The 27988-nt window shown below is 42.0% G+C and overlaps 1 long non-coding RNA gene across 2 annotated transcripts; it reads left to right on the forward strand.

Moving 5' to 3' along the window:
• LOC130150212 (uncharacterized) lies at positions 1-27535 on the forward strand. 2 transcript variants are annotated; one of them, XR_008822151.1, is made up of 3 exons: positions 1-121; positions 17322-17418; positions 25592-27535. It is a non-coding gene; the product is annotated as an uncharacterized LOC130150212 (long non-coding RNA). The 2 variants fall into 2 exon arrangements; XR_008822152.1 differs by lacking the exon at positions 1-121 and adding an exon at positions 4092-4229.
• The last annotated feature ends 453 nt before the right edge of the window (positions 27536-27988 follow it).

The raw sequence follows: 27988 nt of genomic DNA on the forward strand, positions 1-27988 counted from the left end.
GGGATTCACCTGACAAAACAGGACAAGAACATCTTTGCCAAAAGGCTTTCTAGCCTAGCAGGGAAAACTTTAAGTCAGATTCACTGGAGGGATGAAGTACAAAGGAAAAGCAAGGGTGCAGGTAAGTGCCTATAAGGGAGTGCTCAAGGGACTGTATGAGAGAGGAGAATCTCTTTCAAGAGAAATCAGTATGACTGTGGGAGAACTACAGTGTCTATGCAGAAATGCACACAGTGTGGAGCAAAGGTTTTGTTTGCATACAGAAAAAATGCCATACTGTACATAACTCCTCCATACTCAAAATGGCCTTATTTTTCCATGGACTTAGTATTCTCTGTGGGTCTTTGCTGAGGGAAGAGTATTTGTTTGAACACCTTTTTTGCAGATATGAATAGCAACTATTGCAGTTATGAGATGAAAGTGTAGAGAAACACTGGGGGAGGGCAGGCAAGAAGCATACTTGCTATTTGCATCAAGTTGTGTGTTCTGTGCAAGTTATCCTGCTGAAAACATCTTTGAACTGAATCACTAGGTACACATACATTCTGCCTCCATACAATACCTCCCTTGGAGCAACTGGGAAACTAAATTCCTTATAAAAGCTTCATGCTTCTGCTTCGGGAAGACATACTGCTCATACAGGAATACGTAACTTTGGGCTAGATGACTCATGCCTGTAAAAATTCGTAGTTGAAATGCAGATGAAGAGAAATTTAAATGAGAGTAGCATTACTTGCTCTGATAAGCTTCATGTTAAGCGTGGTGATACAACTCAATCCCTCCTAGGTTTCTGGCTTTGCCAGTGTTTAAGCAATTACCTTATATGAATATGTGATATACCAAAAAGTAATATGAACAAGGTTAGCTTAAAAAGAATAGTAGTATTTCCCTTCATTCCTAGCTACCAGTCTCAGTTTGCAGGCAGGAATTTCCAAATTGCAATTGTTCTGGCATCACCACTGGCAGCGATGACTACAGCAACTTCTAGCTGGCTACACACATATATGGAAAAGTGTTAGGAAAATTATTCAGACAGCATCTGTGTCCTACTTTGAAGTAGCTTGCATACGGCTCTGCACACATCTGTTTAGGAACCTCATCTAAAGGCATTTCCATCTTTTTTTGTTCATTAGAGAAAGAAAAAGCTCTTCCCAGATGCTTTCTTCTCACAGTGTTCTTGTAGCTTCCTCTGTTTCCCTTAATATTAATTTGTCAACAGCACCATACTGAGTCATGAATATACAATTTTTCTGAAATAAAATATGAAAGGCAATTACTAGTGCATTTGATTTTCTTGAAGAAAACCTGTAGCATGCTGGGGTTTTTTTTCCTTCAACTGACATGTTCTGAACTGTTAAAAATAATGGAGCTCTTTGAACTGTGTTTGAGGTCAAATAAATATAGGAGTAAAAAAGAAACAACAAAATCTTTGCCTGCAACATTTTGGTGATGTCAAATCAACAGATGCCAATGCCTGTATAGACAATTTTTTTCCTCAGGATTTGAGAATTTCTGCGAAGAGAAAGATCATAGCAGGTTAAAGACTTAAGGGAACGTTTCACTTCAGTATTCACTACTCCTGTGCCCACTTTTGGAGCTTTGGAAAAAAGCAGGCGCGTTCATAACTATCCCGGTTTACGAATGCACTTCTCTAGAAAACCAAAACCATCAGAAATCCAATGGGCAATTCTACAGTCAGACATTTCTTTAAATGTAGGTGGCTACAATCTCTGCCTTGGCAGCTGCTCTGCTTGCCTTGCAATCTCTCCAATTTGCAGGACAGAGCTCCAAGACCAACCACATGTACAAATAGAACTGAAGCCTAATGACTTTGGGAGGAGAAATACATGCATTGCTAAATCCACTATCACCTCTTCCATCAGCAGTCATCCTGAAGCACTGACTTTAATACTAATGTTACAGTCCAGAAACATCAATTGCCTCTTAACATTTAGCTTGACTGTGGCACTGATATGGCCATCTTTCAGTCTATTTGATTGCTGAAAAATTTAAGTGGAATTAAGCTACTAGTTGCAATCAGTCACAGATTGAGATAGTAGGACTACAGTTTCCTAATTTTCTTCTCAGTTAAAAACCTCCAGTCTATCTCATGACAATTCCTGCAATGGGTTCTGTATTATGAAGAATGAAAAACCTGCAGCTAAGGGGAAAAAAATAAATGAATGCAAAATAAATTGCATTTAACATCAAAGCAAATTCAAGGGCTATGGCACAACGTGTATTATTCATTTTCATATTTAATTCATTAAACTTCATCTTTTTTTAATTTAAATAAACCTTACACTATCTATTTTGCCTACTGGCCCAGAGCATTGCAGGTATTCCAGATGAGTCAGAAAACTTACACGCACTTTGCTGCTCCATACACAGGCCCTTGAAAAGTCACACACAATTGCATACACACAAAGGCATGAAATATGCATATCTTCATGCATTTTAGAGAAAGCAACGAAAAAGTACTGTCCCTTTATTACTCCTAATACTGTTTTTCTCATTTTATTTCTCCTTCCTTTCCCAGACTTTCCCACTACCATCTGCTCAATCTCCTCTGTTTTTCCACCACAATCCTTCTCTTCCTTACATTGTTCTATACTTAATGTAGATTACAAATTTTCCATGGTCTAGAAAGCAATATCCTCCCCAGAAAAATAACCACTCAACCCCACACCCCCTTAACGATTCTTCCTCCTTGATTTTTTTTCCCCTCCTCTTTCATAAATGCTTTCCTGAATTTTCCCCTTGCATCTTCCTCACCATAATTGCCCTTGATTCTTTTTCAGAAGTAAAGCTTAAATCTCTAAGCCTCTACCAGTGCAGTTTAAAAAAAAAAAAAAAAGCTGCTATCATTACCTTATTATATAAGGTATCTGTGCTAAAAATAGCATTACTTGATTAAAGAAAAGATAACAGAGATGCTCATCCATAGGATTAGTGTCTCAAGAGCAGGCAGGATCAACATAAGGTAGACAATAATCCACCCCTGAGTTTCGGTATTACTGTTGCAGAAAGTGTGATGAAGTGAGAATATATTATGTCTGTTGTGACAGTACAATTGAAAAGGAGAAAGATCTGTGGAGGGAATCGTCATCTTGGAGGGCAAGGTGCACATGCTGTACATTTTCTCCAGTACGTGATTGAAAGAGATAGGTTGTCTCAAGTTAAAATCTACAAGGCTCTTTAGGAAGATGGACACTCATGCAGTTTCAGTCACCCTGTCTTTAATGTACTACCTGTTCCGGGACAGGCAAATCCCCACTGACACAATGGAAAGCTAGGAAAATGCAGAAAGCATCCTTGGTGTCAGGTTCAAATTCATGATGTGGTTCAGCATTTCCTAGAGGATTTCTTACAGCTTTTTTTCTGTGGTGTGTTGTCAGAAGTGCTTCCCCCACACAGAAGGCCGTACTGTCCTGGTCTTCCCACCTCTTCTGCAAAACCACAGCACAGCTTTCTCCTCCCTTTCAGAAGTAGTTTAACAATGTTTATTGTAGCAGCACTCCCTGGTTACAGCGAAAAATAGAAGTCAGGAACCCTTCCAGTTTTAAAATGAGTAAGTGACATGTGAGCAGATGGCTGTCTACCGAACTGCACCCCAAGGAGCTCACAGAGTAGAAATGAACCACTGTCTACTTTGGGGAGTTATCTGGCTCTGGTAGCAGTCATCACACAAAAGAGGCCAGTCAGCCCACAAGGTTGACTATAATTTACCTTCTCCACGGAAGACCTGTCTTAGTGGGGGATCAGGATGACTTTGGACCCCCAGGTATAGAATATCCCTTCATTTCCCACCACCCCAAAACTGCTGTAGCTCTGCAGCTATTAGCAAAGGGATCACTATGTATGCAAGTCAGCCTTTCCAAGATAGGCCTAGAAGAAAGGACTGTGAATTGACAGGTTCAGCTTCATACAGTTCCCACTACACTGCATGCCAAACAGAACAGCTTTTCCCATTGCTGGTGTTGGAGATGGTCAGTCAAGTCATATGTGTTCCTGGACCAAGGCTGCAGACCCTTTGGCTGTGCAGCAGGCATACCTTGCATCTCTCTTTTTTTTTGGTTCACTGCAGCTCCATAGAAGACTAAACTGTTGGCCGAAGGTGACTCAGGGGAGGAAGAGAGAGGAAAAAGTCATGAAAACCCCTTGAAAGAACAGGTTTGGAAGCAGGGATTGAGAAGACAAGCATTTTCATCTCTGAGTAAGCCATGCAGGTAGTCACAAGGGGTTTTATGAGAAACTTCAGACACAGAATGCCTCCTCCTTTCTTCCTCGATGGCATTGGTTCAGTGGAGCAGGCTCATGCAGTGCCCAAAATAGGGAAGCACTGAGTTGAAAATTGTGTTCTCATATGGAAAAGAGGAAAAGCTGTTTTTCCATCACAGAAAATACCACATTAAATAAAGCCTTTCAGCTAGCTTTCGGATTTAGTCATCCTTGGAAACAGCCATAAGCACAGTTTGGCTAATACCATCCAAATAAGCACGGTGATCAGTGACTTTTGCCAAGTGTTTTCAAAAGGTGCCATTACCACAGTTTCTGACCCTTTAACAATGACATCCAGATCTTGCAACAAGACACGGACACTTTTTATTGTAGCATCCATTGCAACCCCTATGAAAAAAAACACCTCAAAAGCAACAACCAATCAAACAAAAAAAAGCTGTCAAACAAACCAGTGGTCACAAGCATCACAAGAAAGGGCTGGGGGCTAGAAATAAGAAGACTTCCATAAGTGAGTCAGGAGCAGCAATATGTGTTGCAACCTTTTTGATTTCTGCTGACTTTGATAAAAAGGGCGGCGGGGTGGGGGGGTTGCTATCAAGGCTTTGGAAAAGTTCTAGACAGGTGGTCTCAGGAGGACAGACAAGCTCTGCTTTTGTTAGAGGTATGGAAGTACAAGAGCCCTCCTCTTCAGACAGGTCTCTCTTAGCAGGGCCTTCTCTTTAGTAATGATAAGAGGAAAACTGTCATTCCATCTATTTCCTCCCCCCCCCCCCGCCCCTCATGTTTATAACTTGCGGCAACAAGACCATGAGCTGCAATTGAAATTTTGCTCTTGGGAGATTAAGAACTGTCCTACAGTGCTTCTGAGGCCAGTTTATGCCTAACCTCCTAGCCTTCCTGCAGTCAAGAACCTTCCAGGATCTGCTGCAAGCAAGTGTATTTTCAAAAGCTGGTGTGGAACTAGCTCTCTATGACCTCTCTGGACCTACCAAAGATGGTGACAGCTGTCAACATGTTACCAGAATTATTGGGTAGGGACACACCACACCTGAAGGCATATCTTAATTCAAGCCTTCAAACCTAACCTTGAGAAGAAACCAGTTTTAAAAATGACCCAAAGAGTCATACAGCTGCAATTCCTACCGTTCATGTTTTTGCTTGTTCCCTCCTTCACCACACCACAAATCACTCTGAACTGAGTATGGTGTATTTATTTACAATGCCTTCTTCAGTTTTTGATTAGCCATGAGCTGTATGGAGCTCTGGAGCCGAATCTCACCGAGAGACTTGAACACATGCCATTTGTTTACATCTCCATCTTACTAGAAGACAATTGCTGCAAAGGTCTCATCTCAGCTATTTCAGGATTCAAGTTATCTAGACCATGAGGCATCTCATCTTTCGCTCCACCATGAACCACTTACCTTGCCTTGTAGTACACTAAAAAATGCTGGAAATCACATTTGTTTTCTTATTTCTCTATTCATGTGGAAGAAGAGGACCACCAGCTTGAAATTCATATTGCCTCTTCAAAGGACAAAGGAAGCAAAGAAGCAAGACATATTCTAGAATTCACCTTCAGTTAAAATCTAGGAGGGTTTCCCCTGCTCTACCAGAGAATTACCATTGCTCAGACCCTCACTAGCCATAAAGAAAATTCATCCTTATGACTGTCTACACCAGTGTGCTTTACAGCTACCCGTTAACTTCCAAAAGTTGTCTCAACTTAAAAAAACCCACCAAACTACAAACAAAAACAAAACCCTCAAACCCCTAACAAACAAGAAAATCCCTGACAGCTTGCTTTCTGCTATCCACAACCTAACCCAGCCCACAATCCCTCACACAGCACATCATCTGCCTACCCATAATTATGGTTGAGGGCCAGCAGCTGCTTTTAAAGTGTTTCTTCATATTACTGATTAGACCTTCAAACTCCACCTGGTTTGGGTTTCAAACACCTAGCTAGGCTTGCAGAAGACCTCAGTAGGGACTTTGTCTGCTGGAGCTGTGCCTGGTCTTCTCTTTCTCTTGAAATAGCCATACCTCACTGTGATGGAGTTTTGGTGGTGTGGTTTTTTTTGCTATGGCTTTATCTTTAGTATGCTCACAAGTGTCTCTTAATGAGGTGGAAACCAGAACAGCAAATCATTTTTAAAAAGTATCTTTTTAAAAGCTATATGTTTGTGGTGCAGGCTACATCTATCAGACTATCTGATGAATTTAGTGAAATCAGTGTAAATAAAGTTTAGCCCAGGGCACTAGACTGGAAATCCAGAACATTTTTCTCAGTTTTGGCCTGATAAATGAAGTTGTACACATTGCTGTCAACTCTGTGTCTCAGTTTCCCATATATAAAATAGTAATGAGCTATTAAACTTACTTACGAAGTGCTGTGAAAGCACGAGAGAATAAACCTACCACGTAAAAAGCTTGGTATTATTGAAGCAACAGGAATTTTTAAAATTGAGTGGCCTGTATTTAAGGACTTGTGAAGAATTAAAAGATGCTGAAATTCCTTCCATTTGTGTGGATCTCATTTGCTAAAAGATGAAAAAAAGAAACAAAGGAGTAATCAGGCATGTTGAGTAGGTTGGGCTCTGAAAGTGGTGAGGGCCAGGTGTCTGCATTCCTTTTCCCATTGCATGAGGCTTATAAGCAAACTTTGACATGTATCAGTTTTTCTAAAAAGAGAAAAATACAGTGAATTTCTTACAGCTGACATGATCTCTCATCAACCATGTGCTCTACTGCATTCCAAACCCTGATTCCCACAGTATTTATACACCTAAAAATAAACACTGCTGCCTAATGGTGCTCTCAAAAGGGCAGATGAAGTGCTAACAGCCCACTGAAGTCACCAGTCTCTTTAGATGCTGTACAAAAAACTAATAAGTGCCTACATTCACCTGCAGGCACTAAACCAGATTAGAAAATGAGGCATTGAGTCAGGAGTCTAAATCCCATCAAATCATCAAGAGTATAGGGGCTATATTCAGCCTGCCTAAAGTAATGGTCAAAGATGTTTTGAGAGGAGGAAAAGATGCTGAGTTCCCTGGTTATAGTGTAGCTTAGAACTTTACTCATCCTGAAGCTGTCACTGATATCTTCTAGAATGCACAAAGCGAGTATAGAAATGGTAGATCATGACAAGGTGAGTGCACCTTCACATCTGCCAAAAATGGAGTTGAGGCTGCAACAGAAACAAGTGTATTAGGAACGAGGCAGTAGTTTCTAATATGAAAACATCTTCATGGCATAGCATGAGGATTTCAGTCATAGGATCCTGCATGTTAGTGAAACATATCTAATTACCACAAAAAATCACACAAATATGCTGATACGGGGGTTCCCGTTTTTGGAAAGCATCTCATTCCCTATAACGTATGGTCTGTGGTAGAAATAGTGAACTCAGTAGAACGGTAAAAAACTATGGATCATTGGGATAGATTTAGATGCAATAACTTAATGGTTTTGTTCATAAAACTTCTGTATCTTTCATAACAATCAATACTGAAATCAAAAGGTCGAAGGATATTCCCAGCTTTGTGGCCCAGAGAAGTCGTGGATGCCTCCTCTGTAGAAGTATTCAAGGACAGGCTGGGTGAGGCTTTAAGCAAGCTGATTTAGTGGAAGGTGTCCCTGCCCATGGCAGGGGGGCTGAACTAGATGATCCTTAATGTCCCTTCCAACCCAAACGATTCTATGATATTACAATTCTATGAGAAGCCTGCTCTGGGGCCTTAGCTTGAAGCAGGAGTGAAGCAGGGGATAGTCCCAGACGTCTTACTGTAAGGTACTCATGTCATGGCCATGGTGGCTGCTGTCTATTCAGCACACCCAGCTGTGGCCTCACAGCTCTGAACAGCTTGGAACTGTCCCACTGATCACCATCACAGTCAGGAGCAGCAGGCTGGGCTTGCAGCAAACAAACCAGCTGCGCCTGACATGCAATCATAGCTCTGAACACCTCTGAACATGGAGCATGGGCTTTGTATACCTGTGCATATTTCTTGGGGAAGAAGGGTCAGCCAAATAGGAAGAACCAGTTTTGTGGGAAAGTATCCAGTTCCAGCTCTGCATGGAAATGTTCCTGTGGATCTTTACTGAATCTCTGTTGTCATTTAAATGCTTTTGAAAGCATAATGCAGGATGCATTTGGGCTGGGTGGCTTTTCCTCAGCTGCCTTTTCACAGGCAGGCTTGTCCTTTCCACTCCTCCTCCCCCCTCCCACCTGCTTTTATTTCCCTTCAGCAGTCCTGCTGATTGCTTTGTGGAATTTAGAAACTTGCTAGACAGAAAAAGCTGTTTTCTCTAAATTCCAGTGCTGTATGCAGCTGAAATCAGTGTCCATTCAGAACATGTTTATGAAGAATTTTGGTTTGATTTGCAGCTTGTGTAAGCATGCATCAGCCTTGCAAAATAGAAAAGATTGCTTATTGTTCTACATGCGTATAGCAAGACTGCAAGACAACTTCATCCTGTGCATGTACAAAAAAATATAAGGGCTCAATTAATTTTCTTTCATTCTGTATTATAATCTAGTATTTGTGTTATGCTAATTTTGAAAATAGAGTAAGCATTTTCCAGACCCCTTCCAGAAGATTTAATCTCTATTCCAGTCTATTTGTGTTGTTTGTTTATTTTTGACAGTTTTCTCTGGCGGGACAATGAAAATATGCTTGGCAGTTTCAAGTTTAATTTATAAATCATTATAGAACTTTCCTATGCAATCTAACAGGAAATGGTAATTTTCCTGTATGTCTGGGGATCACCCTGTAGAAGATGCTAATGTACAGTTGCTCTGCTGTGATATTTAGTCTGCCAGATGACTGAAGCAACTTGCATAAATAAAGATCTATATCTTTGATGTAGCTACTGAATCAATGCAAAGGGAGCTTTATGCCAATTTTGCAGTTTCCTGATTCTTGGGATATTCAGTTGCTGGGAAAATTCCCATTGGAAAGTTAAAATGCAAATGATCAAGCTAATCATGGCAGCCTCTCATCCTCTCTTTCTGTGGAGTAAAAAAATTAAAATTGCAAGTGACGTGTGTTATCAGCTGGTTCTTCACTGAAAGGACAAGTAAGCAGTGGGATTCTTTGTGGGAGTTAATAATGGATGCTTATAGTTTACACAGTCTGAGAAAGCAACAAGATCCTGAAAACTGGAAGCATATTCTGAGGAAACATCTTTATTACTTAGGTATTACAATCCTCCGTCTTGGGACCTGCTATTGACTGCCTTCAGTGGCAATACAGCCTTTCATATGACTTGGCATGGCTCTTATGAAGAAGGAAAGCTTCCTAGAAGAAATTCTGCAAATCTTGTGGAAGAAGCTGCAAGCTTTTGTGAGTTCAATGCATCAGAGCCCAGTGGGAAGGAATATGGCATCTTGTTAATTAATGGGCTGAATTGTCAGGCAACTTTAAGCTCTCAATGGGCTACTCGACTCCATTAATCAGCCCAACCCTGCATGAGTCTCCTCTAATACTGCTGGTAGTGCCACATGGTATTAATAATCAAAATTCCAATTAAATGACACTTTGCAAGTCTGTCTTTCCCATGTGCAAATGAAACCTGAAGCCACAGTGGTTTTTGTCTCTCTTTTATAGGGTTTTGTAGTTATTGTTCTGTAACACCTGTTTTGGAGTGGAGTTTATTTGCTCAAGATCTCATTATAATCCTCAACATACAGCAAACACACTCGTCCTATTGTTTTATTTTCATTTATTTTTATAATGAATAGAACAATTAAAGACACCATTTTGATAAGCACCTAGGCCTCTCTGAACATGCATGGATATAAACTCCAGGTGTTGCCAGAATCCTTTTTTTAAGTACAGAATCTTTTTTTTTAAGTACAGGCCCACCATTTCTATGCTTTGTGATTCACTTGAAACCCATAACTCAACATGACGCTCACTTAAAAACAGCATAGTCAGCCTGGTTCGCAAATTGTGTGATCCACTTTCAGGAGCCAGGGAAAAGAAGGAGGAAGAGAGGAGAGAAGGGCTAGGTTAATTTCCAAACTTCGTGTAGATTTGATGAGAAGTCATCAGCTGAAACCTGGCCAGTGTCTGTGAGTTCAGAGTACACCTTAAATGTTTGGTTTACTTGCTGTAGGGGTGAGATTTTACAGGGAATATCTTAATCAAAGCCCTCTGCCTAACATATTATTCAGAAGTTAATTAGTAGCTGAAATCTGAGTCTCTCAAATAATCTTTGAATCCATAAGGACATCTATTAAGAGCCTTGAAGAGCCTTGTGTTGCTCTGTGTCACCTCAAAATCTTTCTAACGGGTCTCTTTGATTCAAAGAGCCACATCCTGGCATGGAGGAAGGCAAAACATTTACATCTTAGACTATTCCTCTCAGCATCTTTCCTCTAATATTCATAGGTTAAGTGCTGTATATTAAAGTTCTATCTTAATTATGAGTTCTGGCTCAGACTACTCAGTAACTAAAGTTTATGATGTTGGATTTAAGAAATATAGTAATTGTCTATTACTGAGATTAAAAATCATAGTCACTGATATTTTTTAAATGTCTTCATGCTCTTCCACTGGCTCTGATTTGTTATGTACATTCCTTTGCTGTGAGCTGCCTGAGAATATGTTTTGATATTTGTATCCAAAGAGTTCTTTGCTGAGCAGTTTGTATGTACCACAGGGAAGGTGGGGTATATGTCCATGAAATCTCTGGAGAACTTATTATGGAGATCAGCTATATTTTGGAAACGTTGCTTCTTTTGTGGTCATGTAGCCACTTGCTCACTTAGCCAGAATCAGTCAGCAGAGATCTCCAAAGGCAGTCACCTAGGCAGAGAGCACTGTGCCGAGTCTTTGTCAAGTATCAACTACACCTGCCCTCTATTGTGGAAACCACAGAATTAGCAGAGATGTATCCATCTGGGTTCAGGACTGACTACTATGCAAGGGGAAATGCTTTTGTAGAACCGAAGTGTGGAGGAATGAAGCTGGGTTAATTATCATTGATAATATACAGCTGTGGGCTGGCTTCAGAGGCGGCGGGTTGGCTGATGTAGATAAGGTGCAGCTGTGGCTGGTTCTGTTAAGTGGTTGGGCAGCCAATAGAGAGAGAGCAGCCGAGGAAGAAGCATTGTATGGGAGTGTACCTTGGATGAGGAGAGACTAGGAGAAGGCAGCAGAGGGACTGGCATAAAGAGTATGTTGGTATGTGATGGTAAAAGACCTTGTTGTAGCTGGTTAGTTTGGAAAGTGCTGTGACACCAAGGAGAGGAAGCATGTGAGTAATGCAAGCAGCAGTAAATGACAACAAATTGTTGGGTCAGTTAACTGGATCTGTGCTGTAGCTGTGGAAGGCAAGTGATATAACTCCTGCTGATTTAGAAGAACAGTATAGGCCATTTTCTGTTTTCCTAAGGCATCAGGAAACAGACAGATCCCTACACTAACCACAGGGATGCTGGAACTACATGATCCTAAAATTCCATATGTTTTGCTTCATAATGAGAGGCAAAACCTGAAACCATCCTTTGTCCACCACATTGAGCTCCATGATGACCAGGTGCATGTACTATTCTTGGAGTCAATTCTTTTGGACACTGTTGGTCCAGCAGTAGCCCAAAGCTGTTCTCAAGTTCACCTACAACCCACGCTGTGTTTACAAGCTTGCCCTTGCACACGGCCTCTGATCAAGCTACAGAGATCCAGGTGCAGGGCAGATTCAGGAGTTTTTCTTCAAACCTATGGTGTCTCAGCAGTCTGAGACCACAGGACAAAATCTTATGTAATCCACTTTTAAGTTTCTGATACCTGTTGTTTGCGTTTCTCAAGCACAGTGTGGCTTTAAGATCAAACTCGCAGCAGAGCCAAAAAGTAGGTCAGTGCAGAGGTGGAGCAAGCAAAAAGTGCTAGACTGAATGTCACTAAGACCTAGGGATTGCAGGAGGAACGAAGAGACCCTTGAAGGACATCACACAAAAATCCCCATGGAGAAACACCTTTACACCCTGCAAGAGTCTGGTTTAACCTGAAGCCTGCTAACCACAGCTAGTCTCTCTGGTCATCTTTCCCCTAGAGCGGCTGGGAATAGCTTTTCAGGAAGCAAACATGGTCTGGAAAGATGGATACCTCCTTCTGTCCTGGCAAATCACTTAATAAACAAAAACTTAACCTGGTGCCTGCTTCTGCTTTCATGGTAGCAGTCTCCTCCTTGCTCTTAGCTTCTGCAAGTTGTTGCTGTTGCTACCACTATGCTGGCTTTTCCATCAGGAGGATCCCACAACTGCGGTGCAGACCCCACAGCTGGTAAGGCTGGATCATCCTGCCAAACTGGATCACTCTGCCAAAGCAAGGGCCTCAGCCAAACCCATTGGTATCATTGGAAAAGAAGGCTTGCTGGGTTGCATAAACTTTGGAGAAGATAAAAATTCTGTTGCTCTTGAGCTCTTCAAATAGCTTCACTCATTGCAAGGTGAAAAGGAACAAGTAAGATGATGGAGCCTAATACTTCCCTGAATTAATTTGTGTTTGAGTTAGAACACATCTTTAAGAAGACACCAATTTTGACAGATATAGGATCCTACCAGCCCACAACATGTAGGAATCGAAGGAGAATATTAGCTCTAAAAGGAAGGAGAGTGGAATGAAAATGTTCACATATAATGTTAACTGGATTTTTAAATGCAAAAAAAATTACATTAATTGCATTAATAACCCTTACTCCTTCAAAATCATTGAGGGGAATTGTGCTCTCTATGGCAAAAACAGAAGCTGGCTTGGCATTGGGCATTCTTCACACATTCACACATCTTCAACTAATGTAAAACAGCTTGGAATCTCTCAAGCCAAAAGAACTAAACTGATTTACACCATTGTAGGAATCTGAGTCCAGTCTTTTTCTTTGTTTTTAAGGAAAGCTTTGCACTTCATTGTAATTCTGCTGTTGAAAGAACAGGTGGAGGGTTACATTTGTGGAGCTATGATGAAGTGTGCTGTACGTTGTACCTGATAAGAATAATGTGTTTATTTATTAGGTGGGTACAAGAGAAGATTTATGTCCTTAATGATGCATTTCCCCTGCTTTTATGTATTTGGTGTTTTGCAAATGTCAACTTTCTAAGTAATGCAACTTTGCTTAATTACAGCCCATTTTCTTCAAAACCAGTAGGGATGTGAATTTTCAAGGGGATTTACCTTCACAGAAAACCTGAAGGGACAAAAATAAACTACTGCATAGCTAAAAGGACAAAGAAATGGTAGTAAAAAACAAATTGGAAGAATGCCCGATGTCAAGTCAGCTTCTGTTTTTGCCATAGAGAGACCAATTCCCCTCAATGGTTTTGAAGGAGTAAGGGTTATTAATGCAATTAATGTAATTTTTATATTTTTTTTGCATTTAAAAATCCAGTTAACAATTCAAAGATGGTACAATTTAGTAACTTTGATTAAATATGTGTTTTCTGTAGGATTCGTGGTATGCCAGATACATTCAAAACATGAATGGACAATGCAGAAGCACTAAACAAATTAGCTGGTTGGGAACACTTAGCAAGCCAACTACATTAGCACAGGCTTCACCATAGGTGACCTAGGAATGTCTAGGTCAGACAGAGGCCAGAGTAATGTCTGGTGGCTGAAACACATGTTTTACTGCTCAGATACCTAAAGTAGTTACTTAAAAGTGAGCCTAATTGGCTCTGGCTCAGAGTTTTGAATCACAGAGAAAACAACCTCCATAATAAGAAGCAAACAGTCCGAGGATGCAAAGAAAAAAATATGCAAGAACACATAAGAGAAATCTGAGTTATGCTTAAGTAAACTTGATTCACTGTAAATGACTTTGCAGATGAAGCTCTTCAAGAAGGGTGCAAGAGCAGACAGGACCTGGGGGATAAGCTTGCTGCAGACAGGATATATCATTTGAAGAAATCTACCATGATGAATTCAAATGGTATTCATTTCAGACCAGTTGGTGGGTTGCTGGCAAGACAGAGAGGTCATGTGGGTTTCTTACAGAGGAGGAATTGCCTTCAGGTTGTACAACCTACTTGGGGCATGAATTTTGTCCATAAACCACAAGACAACATGTGCAAGTGTTGATTCTTTTGTTCTCTTTCCCTCTTTTAGCAGAAACAGAAGGTTTTTCTTGACATTACTCTTTGTCAAGAATAACAAAATCCTATTGAAAACACTGTATCATTTTGGACATGGAAATACAGCAACAAGGCTTGATAGAAAACAACAACTGGTACATGATTAAATTATTACCATATATCATGTTAAGGGATCTGAAACAGTACTGGCTAGTTCTTATCTGATGCATGTCAATACAGCTCTGTTTAAGCTGTTTTTTTACTGACATGAAGGTCCTCCTTCTTCCTCCTGGCAGTGTCCAGTACAGTATTGGCAGTGTAGGCGGGTGGGGTGGGGTGTCTACACAGGCTCTGGGGGTCTGTCCCTCCAGTAGAGGTGCCTTGGTACCCCTGGTCAATGGGGCTTGTAAGTTTTCTGCCATAGTTTCCATAAAACCTTCCTGGTTTAAGCTGTGATTGGGTTTCTGAAAGTTCCTTACCATGCTAAGTTTTTCCACGCTTTGTCTCTGACCAAAGATAAATCTTCATCTGATGTCTAAAACGTACTACAGAATTCTCAAATCTACAGTCCTCTTAATCAACATTAAAGATATATTTGGTTACTTTAATTAAAAACTGTTCTTATGTAGCACTCAGGCATTTAGCTAGAGCACTTTACTTCATCATGCTGGAGTGATTACTCAGAGTTGTCATCCAGGGTGTCTAGGATAGGTATTGTATTATTCATATTACAGCTAATCACCTTGCAAGTATAAAACCTCACATTTGCTAGCACTGTGATGCTAACACTCCACAAGAAGTTTCTACTAGACACTCCTTGTGACTACACAGTTGTCAGGGGTCACAAGGGAAAACAAGGGAGTGAGGTTTTGTCTAGACTACTGTGTAGGCAGACACTGATATTTGCCCGTATGCTGAACTAGGGAGATGCATGTCAGCTCTGATTCACAAACTGAGGTGAGATTGCAGGCCTTTTGCAAAGACATGTTAGTTAGAGGGCAGCAGCCTGCTAAGCTGCTGTGGTTATCAGCAATTTAATCCTACATCACCTCTGAGTGACTAGGTCGGTCGCTCTGATCCCTCAAAGAGGAATGTCTGTCGTGGTCTCTGGAGTAGGCTGGGTTCAGCAGGTAAAACGTGCAGGTCTTACAGCTGGGCTGTGGGCTTGCTAAGCTTCTCACTGGGCACAAAAGAAGGTATGGACAACACCAGGGAGTTGATTATCACCTACCCAGGAACCCTCTCTGACCCTGAGGGAATCATTGAAATCCTGGGGAACCCCTGGTCTGACTTACGACTCTGGTTAGCAGCCAGGCACTGCTGCCTTAGAATGAAAAATCCATGTGAGGCACAGAGAGGAAATGTTAATGTAATATTACAACTAGAAATATCCAGTCTGTCAAATGAAATGCCCCGCTATTTGATCCCATTTACTGGAGTAAGGCTTGGGTTTTAAATTACATGTCAGATGTAATTTTGCACTGTGGACATGAAATGTGGGACTGTCCTTTAAGGGAAGAAAAGAGCATCCCAGCTCTCAGTGGCTGACTAATAGTAAGCTCATTTGCCTAATGGTTCCAAATCTGGCAGCTGGCCACGGCTGTGAATGAGGGTTTGGAAAGTGGCCATGGATGTTGACAGCAAAGTCCAGTGCTGACTCAAGTAAGTCCATCTCCCTTGGAAGGCATCCCTGCTTTGTGGTGGATTCTGCCTGGAGGACCCGGGAAGCAGAACGCCTCCGCACTGCCTCAGGATTGCATGACGGCACGTGTGGTGAGCTCATTTCAGGCAGAGGCTGCAGTGTTTGTGCGGGAAAGGACTTCTGCACTTCTCACCAATATAGAGGGATGGGAATCGAGTGATCGCACCTTATTGTGGATTTTCTGAGTTACTTTACACAGGCCTGTGAGCACAACAGCACAAAACCACATTTCCTTTCCTTTCTTGTGGAACAACACTTCTGAATACATGTTCAGACTTACTTCAAGAGGTTGTCTTCCTCTTACAAGCCATTTGCCTACCTTATTTTATTATCCACTCTTATTATATCCTTTCTAAGTGTGCCTGTTGGGAAGTGAGGGCAGCATTAGAGCCTGCGTTTCTATTGTACTTTCTGTCTGTTTCTGCCAGAGTTTTCATGCTAGAAGAAATTTTAAGGGTGATTATCTACCTTACTGATGCAATGGGATGATTCAATCATTCTGTTCTTCAAATTGAAAGCCTTGAACACCTAGAATAAAAGGTAGTCCCCACAGGCAATTTTTAATTAAGTTTTTTCTCACTGGTTATTATCCCTACCACACTAATGTCTAGAGGTCTCAAGGCAGATCTGGGCTTTGTTGTGCAAGATGCTGTATCAATCCAGGGAAAAGGATCAATCCCAGCTGATTTTAGTTATCTGAAAGTGAAGTACCTGTGCTGAGCTGCTTGGAAGGGTTCTCTCTACAGTGTAAAAGACAACAGCAAACCAGCCCATTCTAGGATACGTATTTCAGAAAGGTGGGGTGAGTGTTTTCCTGGGAGTACCTCTGTCCATTAACTATAGCAACCTAAACAAGAAGCTTGGTTTTGGTGCCTTGATCTCAGCATGCTCAGGTGAGAATCAGCTCTGGTGTGTGGCCATTTTCATCTCAAGGGGGACAGCCCTCAGCCCAAATGAATTCCAATTTCTGCTGCACACAATGGGGCAAGAGAGCCATGAGAAAAACAGTACCGAATGGTCAAATGTTTTGCATGTTTCCAGGTAGAGAGGGAAGCAGAACGTGGATCTCTTGTCCCCTCAGCTCAGTGTTAAGTCACTAACTCAACTGGAGATTCAAACAGTATCTCCCTTGATCAGTGAAGATGAAAGCTGGTTTACCCAGGGTGAGGTGGGATCTCAAAGGCCACTTTGTTGCAAAGGCTTCTATGCAATTGTGTCTTATTTTCCCCATGAAGGACGCAGAACTTGAGGAAGCCTTGCAGAACTTTGCTAAGATCTCTGATTCTCTCCCCACAGGAAGCTCTTCACACCAAAATTACTTCTTGGCGCTTGCTCTCCATGTGATTGTCAAAATGAAGCCTCTGATTTTGTCACAGTCTGATATCTGCACCAGGTACTCCATCCTCAAGAGCCTGTCCTTGATGGCTTTTTAATCAGATGAATGGTCAATTACAAAGTAGGATTGAGTGAATTAAGCACAATGGATCATTTTTTTTCATTTTTACTCTCTCTTTCTCTTTACAGATAGTCTGGGAATAGATGAGGATTTCCTCAAATGTATTTGTTATTTGAAATGATTAATGCATTTTGCTAACAAATAATTCTTAGCCTGTAGATTGTTCACCAGTAATTTGTTGAGGATATTTGGAATGCATGCAATGTTGGTTAGATACATAATTCACTTCATATTGTTACTGTGCCCTGATTGTATAATTTATATAACAAAATACGGGGCAAATTATGAATTTTACCATTGCTTACACAATGAGAAATTTACTCTCAGTGAATATTTGCAGATTCAGTCTCAACATTCATTTTTCATGAGCATTCATTCTGGCAAAGCTGCTTTGCTAAAATATTTCTGGAAAGCAAATACCAAAAGGATCTTAAACACAGACAAAAGGGTAGTGGGAAACAAACAGGCATTCAATGGAAAGCACTTGCTGGATTCATACAGGACTGTTGCTGTGTTGTTTTGCCCAGCTCTTCATCTCATCACTGGTCTGAAGACAGAAAGTGGCCATCAGTGGAAATGGAAAATACTGAGGAAAAACTGAACCTCAGTGTAAGCCCATCACTGCCTCGGTCATTCAGGACTCCCAAGTCATGCACAGGATGGCTGAAACAGTGACTGTCCCCAGCTATCCTAACTGCCTTTTTGAAAGGTCTCCCCTCCACACTAACCTTGCTTTTCTATTAATTTACCAAACAGATAAATTCACACACACACCCTTTTTTAAAAAAAAATAATTTCTTCCCTTGTACCCTGAAGTACCAACAGCTGGGCCCAGGACACTTCAGGGACTCTGTGGCTGCCTTTGGGCTTCCCGAGGCTGTAGGTGGCACTTCCCTGCCTGCACAGATTCCATGCTCAGGATAGCTTCAAGCAAGAAAGGGAAAGGCACCATGCTCCCTGGCAAACCTCTAAGCACAATAGGACAGCCAGCAAACCAGACTCTTGCCACGCTACCTAGTGTAGTGCAGCACTGACAGCTTTGGAAGAATCCATTGAGAAACTGGAGGTTCCTGGCTTGGGATTTGTTTTTTTTTTAATTCCCTCACAGTTGAGCTCTACCAAGTCACTCAAGCAAAGTATGGCAAAGCTTGAAAGCCCTGAAGACATTATTTATTTATTTTTACAAATACTGCAATAAGTCAGTGTAGTTGTTTTGAGGTTGTTTTTATAATCTTGGAGAATTTTTGCTGTTATTCCCACTCCTTTTAGCTGGAGAGTCCTTTGATTCTAAGCCTCAGAGTAGCCTAGGTAACATGGTAGCTAAAAATCATGGCATTCACTTGAAATGCTAAGTTGACCCAACTGCTGCTGGTCTCCTACTGATCCATGGAGAGGCAGAGTGGAAAGGCTGGGAGAGCTGTTGCATTGATCCACCGGTAAACTAGAGCCAACATTTTCAATCAAAGTTTGCCATTTGTCTACATGTGCCCATGTATGTTCATGGAAAGCATGGGCCTGATGCCAAACTACCAGAAAAGAAGCAGCTCATATCCTCCGTCTATAGTCACACTCCAGTGTCGCTATTCTAAGCACAAATTTACAAGCCATTTGCTAATGCCTGGGAAAACCAGTCCTGCCCTACTGATTCCTGTGGCTCCAGATTCCTTCAGAAGGAATTCCTTCTGGATTCTTTCCTTTTTCAAAGCTGGTGGTATGAATACACTCAATTTTTATTGTGATCAATGGAGCCTTATTTGACTGTCTTCCCAGAGTGCAGGCATTCTGGGCTAAATTGTCCCTTAAGTGAACAGTACTGAAGCTGGAGAGTTGCATCAACATTGCAGTTGGCCATATTGCCCCATCTGGACAATTGGAACACATATAATATGCCTTTATAGGCTCGCTACTGCATGTGAGGCTTTCTACTTACATTGCACATGCCCTTGAATCAGTGATACTGTCTCTGTGTCAGAATGCATGGTGCAGCACACACCATCAGTATCAAAGTGGTTGGTGCAGAAACTGATTGTCACCTCCTTAGTGGAAGTATATGAATGTGTCTGCTCCAGACATTGAAGTGAAAGAGGACAAAATCTCTTTTGCCAGCTTGCAAGGAGAAGCGGCAACCTCCCTTTGCAGTGGCTGCTCTCTGTACACGCCCGGCTGCAGACTTTAATTAACTTCCCTGACTGAGCAGAGCCGTTGCTAATGAAGCGGCTAAATCTGAGAGCAGGGGACATGTTCCATCATTTAGTGCATTCGTGTGATTCCAGCATCCCATAATATCCTGTTTTTCTCATCAGTTAGTTCCTTTTCTATTTTTTATATTTATAACTCCAGTGCTCTCCTTTCCCACATGGGTGTCTGTGTTCTGGCTTCAATTACATTTCTGCAAAAATCTATCTGAGCTGGGTACAAAGCTCCAGTTCAAGATTTACCAATATCTAATCTCAGGACAATAGTGCCATGTGAAGTAGAAAACCTCAAACTGGATTTATGTGCTCACTTGGAATTAACACAAGGCTCTGAATGAGATTTCTCTGCTTCCTCAGGATGGATTCTGTCCATAACTACTCTGATGAAAATAGAATAAACTAGCTTTGTTGTTGTTGTTGTTCACCATTTGCTATTGTCAAGACACCACTATTTTCACCAGAGAGCAAAGGTGGTGCATCCAGCTGGAGGTTTAATATCTGATACTGCCTCTGGCCAGGCCTCCAAATAGATGTAAACCTCACCAACGTGGCATCCTGAAAATTTTTTTCATTGCTTTGTGTTTTTTTTTTAACTGCATCTTATCCTCAAGCCAGCTTGTCCTAGAAACTTCAGATGAAGTTTAGCTGAAAGGTTTTGGAATCAATTCTGAGAGAAAGAAAACCTCAGAGAGAACGTACTTAGAAACTAAAAAAACTTCAAAATTACACAGAGTCCAGAAGGTACTGAAAGAGTGAGCAAGGGCTGAAGGAAGCCTATAGTTTGACCTGGAAGGACATGGTTAAGGTATTGTCTTTCACTCAAAAGGAATAAATGTTCTCCCAAGCAAGCCCACCACCTCCACTTCTGCTTATTGCACTCTGACAGCCATTGCCTCTCTCTGGCAACTCTGAGAAGCTCCTCACTGTTACTGAAAATGTGGGAACATCCAATGCAATGTCCAGTCTTTGGGAGCCTAGGCAAAAAGGAGGACCCATCACTCACTCTACTTGGGTGTCAGAGACAAAAAGGAACAGCAGGGACCAAGTTAGGAGAACTGATTACATATCTCAGCACCCAGAAGCAAGCATCAGGCAGCCTCTTGGAAGCCACATGACAGTGAAACCTCTTGCGAGAACTTTATGGGCCATGGTCTGGAGAGAAACTTCTGTAGACCCCTCACCCTGCCTTGTCACTGCTCTCCCTTTCAGCAGGGGAAGAAAGCAAGAGAACAAGAAAGCTGCTGCTGAGTTGAGGGTATAGAAAATATTTGGGCCAGCAAGGGAAGGGACTGAGAAAATCTGCAGATGGTTGTGGGGAACAAGCTGGACCCCAAGGCAAGGGAAAAAGGGAATCCTGAGTTGGAGGAGGTCCACAGGCAGCAGGAAGGAAGGCAGTAATAGACCTAGCTATTTGCTCAATTAATTATCATTTGTTTAATTTGTAATTTAGAAATGAAATGATTTTTTGTGATTCATTCAGAAGAAATTTCCTGAGGTGCCGAGTGCAGTTTGCTGAAATGAAAGATGACATCCTGTGGTTAGAAAGATGATTATTGCACTCTGGGCTGAGTGGGTTGTTTGGCAAGGTACAGCTTGTCAGCACATCTCTCTAGTCTCACACCCTCCCTACTCAGCCTTCAGTGTCACACATGCTGCTGGAGGGGGGCTGCCTGGGGTTGCTCCCTGGCAGTTTGGCAGGTTATGTGAGACCAACACCTCCGTGTTTTCTCAATTTGTGTCCTCACTCTCTTTGATTTCTCGAGGTAAAGACACCGCATGAGAGGCCAGGGGAAACAGGAAAAGTGGGAAACATAAAAAATGTGAGAAAAGTGAGGAGAGGGCAAACAGAAGGTGAAGTAGCCAAGGCTGGGGCAGGGAGGATCTCCTCTGTGCCAGAGGCAAAGGAGGGGGCAAGCGCGTGTCCATCACAGTTGCCATGCAGAGATGAAGGCTTTTGTCTATATCAAGGAGTTGAGGACTTCTGCAAACTGGAATCGTCCTTCAGATAGAGGATCAACGAAAGAGTAGGACATGGAAGTCCAAAAACTTGATTTGAGGAAATTCTCTTATATGTTGTGATTTAGGGCTCAATGCCACTATTGTTGGTTTTTTTGTTGTTGTATTACTAAGAAAGGAGGAAGACCTAACTCAGGAGAATTTAATGATAGTTTATCAAGAATTGATGGAGACCCAAGAACAAAAAGAACCTGCACAACAGCTAAAAAAGCCAGATCCTGATACTGGTCTTGGTTTAAAGCTTTGTGATGCTAAAGAAATAAAAATACAAGTGCCAATAATGAAGTAAAAACAAACATGAAATGCAGTTTCATCTTATTAACCACTACCAAACCTGCAATTTTTTACTTTTAACTGTATATTAAATATTGATTCCAGCCTCCTTTAAAGTAGTACTCTGTTCAAAGACACTTAGGTATTTTACCAGTTTCTCATTAGAGGAACAACTTACTGAAAGCAAATATTGCCTCTAGAAGTTAAAATGTATAAGGCAAGCTTGTGGGTTTGTCCTGCACATTTTGATGTAGAGGGGGAAGTATTGCTACTAAGCTAGAAACAGGAGGTATTGGTAGCTGCTGTGTATTCACAAATCAGTGAGTTCCCTATCTTTCATGAAAGCATAGAGAATATAGAAATATCAGGCGGTATTAAAAAGGAGGTAGCTATTAAAAACAGCTGTAGGAATACAAAACCTAACAGATCCTACACCATTTGAGCTTCAGCTTTGTCTTACTTGTAGACCAGGAATGTTCTTGAGCTGGCTTGCACCGAGTCCTCTAGTGACACAGTGTACTGCAAGTGCATATAGGATCCTGAAGGATTTCAGAATAATTCCTGTTTAGAAAATAGCAATATTATGATTATTATAAAAGAGATAGGCTAATCAATAACTTTCAGAAATGGACTGACATCCTTAGGCACAATTCTAAGCGCCCATTTTCTACCTGGGATAAAGAATCCTTTGGTAGCAACAGTCCTGCACTCTGTCTGTCAGAGCACTGTTTTCACCTGGACAGAGTAATTCTTTAGTCTCATTTTAAGCAAATTTAGCACAGTACCAGAAACTATACAGGGGAAAGGCAGAGACAAGCTGAACCCAATATTATTTACTATTAACACCATTACTCTTCAAGGCTGCAGTAAATTAGGAGATCAGGGTTTCATCTGGCTAGGCCCTGGACACAGATGAAAAGGCAGTATGTCTTCCCCCCACCCCTTACTGCTCCTTCTGGGAAATATACAGGATAATAACCAAAAGCCCTATCTCTAACCTCTGTGAAATCAGGATTTTTTGATCTTACAGAAGGCCAATAGTTCTTGGAAACCTGAAGCTCTGGATTTCCCCAGATGAAGTGAGGTAAAAGCGCCTGTGCATACATTACCCAAAGACTGGGCAAAATAGTGTAAGGTTTGTGAGGGGATGTGTGTCTGCCTGTGCCGGTGATTGCCTGGAAGACATGGGCACCACAGCTACTGCAACCCACGTGGAGCTACAGCTTCCAGTTTTACCAGTGCTGATACTTCCAATTCCCAAATATTTTCTAAATCACTCCCCTCACTAAAGGACACAAATTGCTCTTCAAGGTAACGGTGGATGACATAGGAAAGAAACTTCTCAGAGAGTTAACAAATGCTTCACGCGATGAAGGAGTGTCTCAGAAGAACGAAAGAAGAGCTGGGCTGAGTCTGAGCAATGCTGAGCCTGGCTGAGCCTCCTTTTTCTGATGTGCCCAAGAGGGAATGCACAGGATAAAAGAAACAGAGCCAGCACACTGTGATGCCCACATATGTAAATGAATGTGTTAAGACTTCCTCAGGCACTAGGTGCACCCAGATCATTGTCTTAAATAGCCATTAGTGGACCTGCACTATGCAGAGGATGCACAGACTTATCCTTGTCCAAATTCCACCTCCTCTAAGGCAGTTTCCCCTCTCTGGTTGTACTTGCTGCCTCTGAAAACTTTTCTGAACACCTGAGATAAATGGAGACAATAAAGCTCAGCTTTTATAGCACTTTTCATGCAAAATGGACTCTTAAGCACTTAAACAAGTTAAATCACACAGTTACAAAATTAAATAATGTAAATTTTATTTTTTTCAGCTTTAAAGTATTACTCTTTGTTTTATTGCTACTGTCCAATTTGAATAATGCTTTCCCTTCTCTTTTATTGCTATTATTTATATAACAGTGCTGATCAGAGTTCTCAGTAAAATTCATCTAGGTGTTGTAGAGACTGAGTAGTCCCATTATGCTCCTCAAGATCAGGTGCTGCAGAGATGAATTTTGCTTTTACTGAGGTCAGTGGCAAAATTTTACTCAGTTTCACAGATGTCTTTAGAGAGACCTTATCCAAGTATGGACACCTGATCGTCCTGTCATCCCTAGTCTGACTGCAGGTGTGATGCTTGTGGTTTTAAAGAGCCCAAGATGATTTTCTGGATGTTGTACCTGGAGTTACAGCAATTCTCAGCTTGTGCTAGAGGTACAGGCATGGCAGCTGGGACTATGGTGTGCACCATGCCAATGAGCAGAGTTTTGGTGAAAAACTGGCCGAAGAGACAGAGATGAGCTCTTTGAAGGTCTGGTCAGGATGATATGTGCAGAGGACTTTCTAGACTTGGGGTCTCAGTGACTGCAGAGCTCTGGCAAAAAGCTGTCAGGAGGGAAATAATGATTGAGATGCTTAACCTCTGGATATCTAAGTGGCCGGAAGTACAGAGAAATGTAGAGGTTTGCATGCTAGGGGACTGGAAGATTGCTGAAAACTCACTTCACATGCACTGACCTTTCTATTCTGAGCCAGCTTTCACCAGTACCTTAGAAACAGTAGCCAGCCCGAGGGTAACACAATCCCCAGGCTGAAAACCGCTGTCCTAAATACTTCTCAGGCTGTTCTGAAATGTCAGCTTCCCCAAGGATGCAGAAAACTCAGCCCTAGCACAACCTTTCTGGAGAGAGAGACCCAGACAGAAAAGAAATTTTTTGGATGTCTCCAGTGAAGTAATCTTTCTTGGCCAGCTGTCTGCATCTAAGGGACAATATACTGAGCACCAGACTCAGTTCCCTACAGTAAAAGCTCTTCTTTATTTATTTCATCTTATCACATGGTGGATGCCAAGTCTTATGCCTAGTGGCCTTTTACAAACCTTATCTACCTCTTCTTCCTCATGTCCTTCATCAAGATCTGGCCAGAAGTTTTACAGCAGATCATTTTTTTTTTTCTTTGGTCATTCTAATGAAATCAAAGTGTGTCAGGAGACTGTACTGATTTTCTAATACAGTCTGCGTCAACTTCCTTGTCTCCTGGACACCCACCCATGAACCTCCTCAGAACCAAGCACCTGCTAGCTCTGGGAATTTCAAACAGAAAGTGCTCAGGCCAGGCAGAGATCTCCAGAGCTGACATCTTAAACCCCTGATGTTCAAGTGACTTGGGAAGCAGTGCTTGTTTTACTAAGAAAAATCATAATGCCGTAAAATTTCAGGAGTCCTGTTCCACAGTAGTCATGGGGCTTGACCTTAGTGGATTGCCTGTCCTGTTAATCTTCTTCACATGATGTTCACTTAATGTCTGATCATTCCTGTGACACAATTGCACTCATATTTTTGTTCTTCCACAACTTTCTCCCCTTTTCATTGATGGGAAAATCCCCTTCTTCTCCATGATATTAAACACCCAGGCAGTGTTTCATCAAAGCCATCTCAGATCACTATTCTGTTCTTCTCCCTGAAAACCCTTCTCCAAAAGATCTGTGCCAGAATAACAGTTTCAAAAGGCTTATTTCCCCACATTGCTCCAGACAAACCTTTGAAACACACCAAGATGCTGTAGAAAAGCAGAGAGCATAATGAATGTATGTTTTCCTGTGAAAGCTCTGTCCCTTACTGTTTTCTGCAGATCCTCTGTTGCTGTCTATAGCATTTCCCTGGAGGCTGCTGTCTGAGTGACAAACAAGTGAAGGGACAAGATGCATCTGAAAAGAACAAAAGCTCCCAGAAAACCCTGGAGGGCCTTTCCACTGCTGCAGAGAAGTACCCTCCAGGAGTCAAAAGGAAACCTCTGAACACCCAAACAGAAGTGCCCTCTGAGGCTTTCAAACCAAGCAAGGCATCCATCCCTTAAATTTAAGGCTCCCTTTAACCCCATTTGATTTGGTGTTACAAGCCTGAGGGCTCTTTGTGCTCCAGCCATCAGAAGGCATGTGGCCTGGAGCAGTCTCCACTTCCCTAGTGAGGGAAACACAGGGGGTCCTTTTTCCCAGGACATCCCAAGCAGCTTTGTCCAAGGGAGCCTTTTCAACCGACTTTGATTGTTTCAGGTCCAAATTCAATGCGGCACTCAAACAGGGTACCAGAGATTTATGTGTGTGTTGGAAGTCCTACAGAGGTCAGGAGAACAACAACATTCAGTTCAGATGCCTAAGCAAGAATTCAGTATGATTGGTTTTGCAAAGAACCATACTTGTTGGCTTTGAGACCAAGCTGAGTTTCTGAGATTGAAGCCACACTCTGATATTAAAGTTCTGCATATTTGTTTTGTTTTGTTTTGTTTTTAAAAAATAAAATTTCAAACTCCAGCAAGAAAGAAATTCTGGAAAGGGTGTGCTGAACTGGCTTGCCTCGCTTGTGCAAATGGCCAGGACACTGTTCCTCCTAGTTGCTTTTTCTCAGGAGGTCATGTTTTCACCTTTTTCCCAGAAAAATCTACAGCAATCTTGCAGCTTAGTGCATCTTGCTGTTGGGGCATAGGTTTCCTAATAACCACTTTTTTTTTTTTTCCTACCCTTCTGTATCTTCTGTTCTCATTGACCTGTTGTTAGTAATATTATTGCTGCTCTGAAACACTGTAAAAAACCTCCTCTGACTACCTGAAGCTGAAGAAGGAGAGTGAGACAGAAATGGGTCCCAGGCTATGGTGCAGGTGCCTCTTCAGAAGAGTCTCAGGCTGCTCTGCTGCACATGGGGGGCTGCCTCAGTCCCTTGACCTTTTACGAATGAAGGCTCTCACACCTTTTGACTCACAGAGGCCTGAGCAGTGTTGTACTGTTGTGTCGGGTCGTGTGAGGACAGTCCACACGATCATGCCACCACTGTGCAGAATGCTCTTCAGCAGGGATCCTTTGAAGCTGCTGCCCTGCAGGGTGTCACTGCCCCGCTGCAGCTCAGTGCCACAGCCACCCTCCCACCGAAGGATGCTGCAGACTGTACAATGGGGGGTCCTGGGGTGGGAAAGAGGCCAAAACAGGGTGAGAGAGACATCAGCTGTGCAGATCAGCACATGGCATATGTGGCTTGGCAGAGCTGCAGAGTCCAGGAACCACACTGTATTGCATCTGGTTGAGGACTCATAATGCTGTGCTTTGTACTAGTAGCTAGAAAGGTGGTGATAACGCAACAGTGCTTTGGCTGCTGCTGAGCAGTGCTCACACAGCATCAAGGCTGGCTCTCTAACATTGCCCACCCCGTCACCGGTAGGTTGGGGTGGGCAAGATCTTAGGAGGGGACATAGCCAGGACAGCTGACCCAAACCGATCAAAGGGACATTCGACACCATGTGACTTCTGCTCAGGTATAAAAGCTAAGAAAGAAGAAGGAAGTGGGGGGCATGTGTTATTTAAAATGTTTGTCTTCCAGGGTGCATGTACTGAAGCCCTGTTTCTCATCACCTACTGATGGGAAGCAGAGAATAACATCTTTTGTTTTTCTTTGTTTCTGCACACACTGCTTTTGCTATTTCTTCATTAAACTGCCTTTATCTTGATCCACAAGGCTCTTTTCACATTATTTTCTCCTCCACCCACCCACTCACCCTGGCCCCCTCCAGCTGAGAAGGGGAGTAGACATCTGGCATCCAGCCAAGGTCAACCCACCACAAACATAGACATCAGCAAGCACCAGCTGGTCCTTGTGGCCCTCTTCCTTCCTGGACCATGTCTTTGTTTTGAGCTTCTCAGGAGACTCAGATGTACTACATCTAGCATTTCAGGCTCTCCAGTTCATGGTGTTGCTACTTTGGCTGTTAAGTCAAGCAATGTCTTTATATCTAATTTCCTTTCCATTATAACCTATATTAGGGCAATGTCATGCTCCTTCTGCCACACTCTCAGGTACATGTAGTATCTGGTGTGTGGGAAATAAAGACATAACGTCATCTCTAACTTGGTTGCCTTCTCTCCTTAATACTTTATTAGATGCCTAATGTAGCTTTTATGTTTGAAAAGAGTTCATTAGTTTATAAATTAGCAGCCTGAAGTGATCACTGAGTGACTTTCCATTTCTAGCAATATGTCTGCTT

The sequence above is a fragment of the Falco biarmicus genome, chromosome 5 (genome assembly GCF_023638135.1).
Source record: "Falco biarmicus isolate bFalBia1 chromosome 5, bFalBia1.pri, whole genome shotgun sequence".
Classification (NCBI taxonomy): Eukaryota; Metazoa; Chordata; class Aves; order Falconiformes; family Falconidae; genus Falco; species Falco biarmicus.